We start from the raw sequence: 8,963 nt of genomic DNA, 5'->3' as shown, positions 1-8,963 counted from the left end.
TATGTTGTTGTCTTATATTATCATTCTTCTTCTTCTTCTACAGAGAACACGTGTGTGGATATTATTGAATTAGATTCAGTTCAATTGTTAATACCTAGATACACGTGACTTCAGCCTTAAAGTAAACACAAGTTCAGAATGTGTCGCTTCGTCCTCTGATCATCATAATTGAGTGTGGGACATCCTAACAATAAAATCAGCCACTCGACATCAGTATCCAGCCTTACATAACAAGAAAGAAAGTGTCATTTGCAACCTTTAAGCAATTATAAAATTTATAAAATGCAATATTCATGTAGAATACCTGAAACAAAGTCCTAAAATTTATGACACACCAATTCTTTTGTTATAAAGTTCCCCATATTTCAGTCCACACAAAAACACGTTGTATGGACACTAATATCCGAAACATGTCGACATAACTCCTACATTTTTAAATATAATAGAGCCGCGCCATGAGAAACCAACATAGTGCATCCACGCAGGCTGGTCTGGATCCATGCTGATTGCAAATGCACTATGTTGGTTTTCTCATGGCGCGGCTCATATATTCCTTTTACAGAAATTTTCACCTGTACCAAAGGTAATTCAACTGCAGCTAGAGATAATTAGATCTTAAAAACTTCAGCTTATATAGAAAAATAAGGTTTTACACATTAAAAGTTACAATAATAAACATAACTTCTTTTGTTTTGTGTGCGTTATTAATATAAGAAACATCGATTATGTACCTTCAGGTTCTGAAGTTTTCTATTTTTGGATTTGGAAGTGGCCTAATATAGCCCTCTGTTATACAAGGATGAAAAGCCGTTTGATACCATATTTGATATGACCTCATATTCAAATATTAGGAATTTCCGTTATGTCACTGCATTCGAATTTGTCTGTAGGGCGACCTGTACCTGTCAATCATTTATGCTAAAATGAAGCCCGATGCTGGTTGCTAGCTTAATTTTGTTGCGTTTGTGTAAGAATGTTAAAAATAAACCTGTTTCTCTTATTGCCATTTCTTTGACCTTTTTAGTCATAAGAATATTTGCAATTTAGGCCGATTATTTTTGTATACATATAATTCAACAGCTGGTTCCAACTGTTACATTTTTTATCAGGTCACGAGGCATCCAAGCGATAAGGTCTTCGTTGTGATTAGAAATGCACTGTTAAGTATGGTGTATACTCCCTACAGTAATTTAGGGTAAATTTCAAAGCACGTGACTAAAATGATCTTTTAGGTTTAACGCAATTAACAAAACCAAAACCAGTTATATTTCAATTTATTATCGACATGCATTGTATAAATTGAGCAAGTATATACTGCAAAACTCTTTAAAATCAAAAGAAATTTGATCTGGGTTGAATGAATTATGATTAAAGGTAATCGAATTTTTATTTTTGTTTACGAAAATATATTTCTCCTAAATAAGTTTCATTGTCTTTGTAGGCTGTTTTCTGGGACCGAAATTCGCCCCCAAAGTATGGTTTTTCCCAAATTTCCGAAAAAAATCCCCGAAAGAAAAGTTTCTTTGTTTTGTTTTGACTTGGAGTGCAGTAGCACTGGAAGCTTGATTTATTTTAGCTGATATGGAAATAACTTTTTTTATTGTATTCATATTTAAATGGTTTTCCTGGTTTGGGCAATCATTAGGCAATTAACTTGCAGTTTAATCACAGGGATATAAATTAGCAGTGGCCTAGTAGCCCATGGCCCCTAAATTGTTTCGAGAAAATGCCCATATACCTAATGTTAAAAATTTACTTTTGACAGTCTAGGCCTCTAAATAAAAAATAGCTAGTTTATATCTCTGAATCACATTAGATTCACAAGTTGAAGGATAAGAAATAAGATTTACAAGGATAAGAAAAATGAATCACTGATATTTTCACTGAATTTGTTATCTGACTTAAACAAAGATTTAAAAAAAATACCTGTACCAAAGATAATTTAACTGCAGCTAGAGATAATTAGATCTTAAAAACATCACTTTATATAGAAAAATAAGGTTTTACACATTAAAAGTGACAATAAACATAACTTATTTTGTTTTGTGTGTCTTATTAAGAAACATCTATTATGTACCTTCAGGTTCTGAAGTTTTGTATTAGGATGCTGAAGTGCTATATTTATGGGACAGACTGTTCTAAAATGAATACATTTTACTTAAAATGAAATGTAGAACCCGTCCAAACAATAACATTTTACTGATACATAAGCATAGAACTTTACAATGAAATTAACATTTTAAATAATAATATTGTTGTGTGATTTTTTTTTTTTGATTTTCTTTCCTTCGTTTATGTTATTCTATGTGAAAAAAGCTCCCAACAACGGTGATAAAATAAGAAAATACCAGTAGAAACTGCTTAGTATTTGGATAAAATTAGTCCATTTAAAGATTGTTGCACTGGTTGCATTTCAAATAAAGTTCATCACACATTTGTTATTAAAATCATATTGAATGAACCATTTTACTCTTCGATTCATCGTGCGCAGTTTTAATTCATATTCAATATCGAGTTATTTGTGCAGCCTGATGGTCGTAATGACTTATGATCAGTGATTGTGTTATACACATTTTTTCAGTGGGCTTTATTCCGAACACTTACTGACTTTTACAGAAGTATAACCTTCTGCATGTGCCATTTGAATTCGTCAATACAGGTAAGGTTCATTTCCAAGTCAATTCGTCTGGAAGAAAATGCTAAGGCGAAAGATTGATTTAACTGACTGATCGTATGCCAGAAGCCACGCACGGGATAAATATAGGTATCTCATGTTGTTTGTTGAAAGTGCTTAATAAATTCCAGAGTTGCGCTTCCTCGGTAAAAAGGCAAATTACGTGTTAAGCAGACTCGTGTCGATGAACTTTTTAACAAGAAGCTACAAATGTGAGGATAGCGGTGGTCTAGCTAGTGGTTAAGGTGTCGGTCGCTCAACCTGAGGGCCGTTGGTTCGAGCCAAACTGGGTTCACGACCATAACTTCTCATATGACAACAGTATTGGTTTTCCAGCAAGCGGATAATCGGACATCCAAGAAGAGAGGTTATGTTCAGTATTTCAACAAAATATGTCTTTGAAAGCCTGGTGAGAATACTAAATGAAACAAATCCGTAAAAATGACCGACAAGGCTTTCGTCCGACAGTGCAGTTGGTTTTTTCCCTGGAAGCAGAGTGAACAAATTTCAACAACAAAATATCTGTTAAACCGACGGATGCTCCCTGAAGTATGGTTAATACATTTTAAAAGCACAAAAACGGAATTCATCGACTGGTAGGAATATTAAGACATTTCATAGAACTCAAGCAACTTGTCGTGAGAAAAGTCACGCACATTATATGCGTATCTACTCATGAGAGTGGAGTTTACTTTGATGGTTCGCTGAGTATCAGGCAGGGGTTCCTGGGGAACAGTCCGCACAAGGATGGCGCTATGGTTTACTTATGTTGAATAATCAAAGGGCAAAAAGGCAGTGAAAAACATTAAGCTTCATTTAAATTTCTTTGATTTCCAGCAATGACACCAACAGATATCACAGTCCAGGGCGTTGATAAACTGTTAGCTGGTCTCAACCCAAATAAGGCATCAGGCACGGACGAAATCTCCCCTAGGTTATTAAAGAAACTGCACAGTGAGGTTGCCCCCATGCTCACACATATATTGCAATTGTCTCTGGACACAGGCAATGTCCCCGATGATTGGAGACATGCGGTTATTTCCCCTGTTTACAAAAAAAAGTGAAAAGTCCAAGGCTAGTAATTATCGTCCCAGCTCACTTCGATGCATAGCATCCAAACTCCTTGAACATATCTTAGTCTCTAATATCATGTCCTACTTTGACTCCTACAACATCCTCAGACCAAGGCAGCATGATTTCAGGTCAAAACACAGCTGCGAGACCCAACTAATAGGTTTCACCCAAGAAATTGCTGATTCCCTAGACCTAGGCCAGTAATCTGATGTCATTGTTATGGATTTCAGCATAGCCTTCGATAAGGTGGATCACCACAAGCTAGTCCACAAACTTAAACGTTTAGGCATAGATAACAAGGTCACATCATGGATTAAATCATTTTTAAGTAATAGGTCACAACAACTTCTTGTCGAAGGCAAGTCTTCAGATAGGTTACCAGTTCTCTCAGGGGTTCCCCAGGGTTCAGTCCTAGGCCCCTGCCTCTTTCTTGCATACATTAATGACCTGCCCGATAATGTCAAAAGTAGGATTCGCCTTTTCGCTGATGTCACTATCGTCTACCTTACCATCTCATCTCAATCTTCAGCAGAAAGCTTACAGCATGACTTGCACTTATTAGAGTTATGGGAACAGGATTGGGCCATGGAGTTCAATCCTGATAAGTGTGAGATCCTAAGGATACGTAGGAAGAGAAACCCTATCCTTTACCCCTACAGGTTACACAATACCCTACTTAAATCAGCAAACCAGTCCAAATACTTAGGTGTTACTATAAGCAAGGATCTCAACTGGGCCCCCCACATTACCAACATCACCTCCAATGTCAATAATACCCTCCGCTTCATTAAAAGAAATATTAAAACCAATAACACACAGGTCAAAGAAACTGCTTATAAAACATACGCTCGTCCCCAGGAAGAGTACTGTTCTACAGTCTGGTGTCCTTGGCAGAAATATTTAATTAATAAAGTAGAAATGGTCCAAAGGTCTGCTGCCCGTTATGTAAAAAAAGACTACAGTTACACCAGTAGTGTCACAGACATGATCAATACTCTCAATTGGAAAACGCTCGAACAACGTAGAAACCATTCCTCCCTGATCATGTTCTATGAAATAAGATCCAACCTTGTAGTAGTGGATAACCATCATCTCCTCCCTACTAGAAATCTTAATTACTTAATCCCACATTCTAAGACCAACTACCATGCTACATCCTTCTTCCCAAGGACCATCAGGCTATGAAACAGTCTTCCAATATATGTCCAGTCAAGTCCGAGTCTACCAATTTGTGTTGGTAGATTGACTCATGCTCTCTGTAGACCGATGTATACTGTTTTTAACCTTAGATCTGTAGATCTTTTATCTTTGCAATATAGGTATATGCTATATATATACTTTTAACCCCCATGCATATAACATATCTTTTAAACTAATAACTGCTCCTGACAAGCGCCTATCAAGTGTAATAAGTATTGATTTTATGGCAGTATAAAGTTGAAGCTGAAGTTGAAGCAGTAGCAAAGAAAAGCTCCAGACAAGGATAGCACAATAGTTAACTAATGTCAGTGAAAAATCAAAGGGCAATATCTCAGTAAAAAATTATCCAACCAGAACATGAAGAAACTATTTTTGTCCTATAATAATTGTTATTTTCATATATCTCGGGATATTTTCGTTTTGATACTCTATTTTGTCGTTTAGATTTAGAAAGGCCATTTCGTACCGATTCCATATTAAGAACGGTTATATTGGTGTATTAATCATTGTATATCCTTCGATGTTTTTAGTTTTTCTTTGTGGTTGTTTTTATTCCTTTCGGTTATTACGGCAGATTTTCCAATTGTGACGTCAGAGTTTGCAAAGGTGACCATGGCGTACGTCTTTCGGCATATGAAAAAGGTATTTTTCAGTCTGAAATAGATGTAAAATGGCTCACAACTGCATTAAGAATATGTATTTACACGTTTTACTTGCAAGCACTCAACTTTTAATTCATGACTATCGTGCAAAATGCTAATTCCATGGACATTGTCACAGCTTTTTGTGTGGGTGGGGTAACTTTTAAAATCCTGGGGCCACTATCTCAAAGGTGCCTTAAGTCCTAAGATGTCCCTAAAGGGTTCGTAAGGTATTCGTAGCAGATGTTCCGTCTATCTCGAAAGCCTCGTTACTTACGACACTTACAAATGTCCTCGTAAGTTGTGGCTCAAAAATCCACCCCTTAGCGTTCTCCTCGCGTATAAAAACTAACATTTTTCTGCCTATCTGAAGATGAATCTGTTTGTTTCTTATAATAAAAATTTGTACCACGCTAACACTAGCGGAAATATATTTATTGAAGTTGTCTTTTCATCCGGCCGTGTCAGCTAAACTGAGCATATAATTACAAATTTTGTAATTTAGCAGTCAGGGGTGTAACTGTTTCAAGTTATCGCAGTTTATAACCCATTTGAGTTATTGCTTATACTTTCATAACTTGTTTCAGTTATCATAAAATATTACAAAGCCCTCCAGTGCCAATTCCTTATTTTGAATGAGACTAATGCAATTATTTCCTGAATCCTTGAACTTTTATCTTTCCAGCTATGCAGTAAAATTTTTTATGCAAGGCTGATAAAGTTTTACGCAGAAGTTTTAAAGCTATACAACTCTTATCATCCCATTATGCTTATCAGGTCATGATCAGACAAAAAGAGAATTTGATTAACCACAGTTTGCTACTAATTTCACTTTAAAGGTCACTTTGTGAGAACAGCAAAAACACTTTTTTTGAATAACTTACCTGAGTTAACTATATTTTATAACTAATACAGGTTATAAAATGCTTGAAAAAGTAACTGAAAAGGGTTACATAACTTAAAACACTTACACCCCTGACTGTTTAGGCCGATTATTTTTGTATGGCAGTGACTACGATTACGGTACCGTAATCTTAGCCTCCGGTTCTAGGATTACGGAAGTTTCGTATTCCTAGACAACCCTATGAGAATAGGCTAGGATTACGGAAGTATTTAAGAGGCATCAAATTTATGTTAGGACATGCATAATGACATTGTAAACTTAGTCATTTCACTTACTTTTACTAAATAGTTCGTGCTATCGATCGGCCGTTTTGGGTAAGTATAACCTTAATGGCACTGGGCGGAAATATAGAATTATCTATGTTTCGTATATGCCTGCATTTTTTTTTCATCAAGTCACCACAAATGGTCTTTAATAGCATACAATATGGTTATAAATAATAAAATTCAAAGTATAGATTTTTTTTTAAATCTAACTTTGACACTCATATTTCTAATATATCTCCGCGCGCCGCCGTTAAGATTATACTAACCCAAAACAGCGGATAGAAAACACGAAATAATAAGGCAGGCTTGAAAAATTAAGTGAAATAAGTTAGTTTACAACACCATTTATGCGTGTCCTAACATATACTTTATGCTTCTTAAAATACTCCCGTAATCCTAGCCTATCCTCAGGGTTGTCTAGGAATACGGAACTTCCGTAATCCTAGAACCGGAGGCTAGGATTACGGTACCATAATCGTAGCCACTGCCTTTTTGTATACATATAATTCAGTGGCTGGTTCCAGCTGTTATATTTTTATCAGGTCAGGAGGCATCCAAGCGATAAGGTCTTCATTGTGATTAGAAATTCACTGTTAAGTATAGTGTACTTGCTACAGTAATTTAGAGTAAATTAGTGACATTTCAAAGCATGTGACTAAAAATGATGTTTTAGGTTTAACACTTGTAATTAACAAAACCAAAAACAGTTAAATTTCAATTTATTATCGACATGCATCGTATAAATTGAGCAAGTATACTGCAAAAACTCTTTAAAATCAAAAGAAATTTGATCTGGTTTGAATGAATTAAGATTAAAGGTAGTAGAATTCTTATTTTTGTTTACGAATTGTATATCTTCTAAATAACTTTCAGTGTCTTTGTAGGCTGTTTTTTTTTTTGGGCCGAAATTCGCCCTCAAAGTATGGTTTTTCCCCTATTTCCGAAAAAAAAAAAATCCCCTGAAAAAAAAGGTTTCTTTGTTTTGTTTCGACTTGGAGTGCAGTAGCACTGGAAGCTTGATTTATTTTTGCTGTTCAATATGGAATTAACTTTTTTTATTGTATTCATATTTAAAGGGTTTTCCTGGTTTGGGCAATCATTAGGCAATTAACTTGCAGTTTAATCACAGGGATATAAATTAGCAGTGGCCTAGTAGCCCATGGCCCCTAAATTGTTTCGAGAAAATGCCCATATACCTAATGTTAAAAATTTACTTGTGCATCCAGATGCCTATGGCCCGGCTAAAAAAAAATGGATAGTTTTATCCTGAGTACTTAGATTCCGAAGGATAGAAAAAAATTACAGAAAAGTAAACAAATCACCAAAACAAAAAAACAATAGCTTAAAGTTTTCTACTAGCCGTTTTTGATGATGTATGTAAATTCTCCCCAGCGAATTGCTGTTAGTCTTGCGGGAAGTGATTCACTAATCGAGAAGCAGAAGGAAAACCTGTCCTGAAAGTACGTGTACTTTAATATATAATAGAAGATCATAATTGAGATTTGTTTATGCAGTGTGCATGTATGCCCATCTATCTAATTCTCATTCAAAGAAGGTGATAAATAAAAAATTACTTTCTGGTTAATAATGTATTGGGAGACATACATTTTCCATCATATTTTAAATCCTTTTAATCAGATCATTCTGGTTCAATGGGATTTATATCAAACCGTTTAATGCTTGATAATGTTCTTGTTGAATAAAAATGTATTGACAATTCTGCTGAAAGAAAAGAAGTGTTGCGTATTATCTTAAGTATTAACAAAGATTCAATTAAACTCATGCATATAGGTCTTAATTGACCCTAATTACTAATACCCTATGTTAAATGATTGACTAGTTCGGAATTACAATATATCTTTCGGCTATAATTACTGCTATGATGTAGTACTATTTATGTGCTAGTATTTGAATTTTCGTTGAAGACAGGTTGTGAACAGACACCTAAATAGAAAATAAAGTATTTCCCAGAGTTGATATTGAACAAAGTTGGAGAATAAAAGAAATAGTTTTACAGGAATATGGACTGATCACCAAGACGGATATGTATTTAATATAGGTTAAAGTGTGATTGTTAGATTCTTTTTGATTGATGTTATGGCTCGTAATCTGTTCCATATCTTTAATGTTCTGTAGAAGAATACTTTTTCACTAAAATCTTTCCTACTTAAGTCATGGTTGATTGGACATCCCTTGTCTTTAAA

The sequence above is a fragment of the Mercenaria mercenaria genome, chromosome 2, assembly GCF_021730395.1.
Source record: "Mercenaria mercenaria strain notata chromosome 2, MADL_Memer_1, whole genome shotgun sequence".
Taxonomy (NCBI): domain Eukaryota; kingdom Metazoa; phylum Mollusca; class Bivalvia; order Venerida; family Veneridae; genus Mercenaria; species Mercenaria mercenaria.
This window is presented reverse-complemented; position numbering follows the sequence as displayed.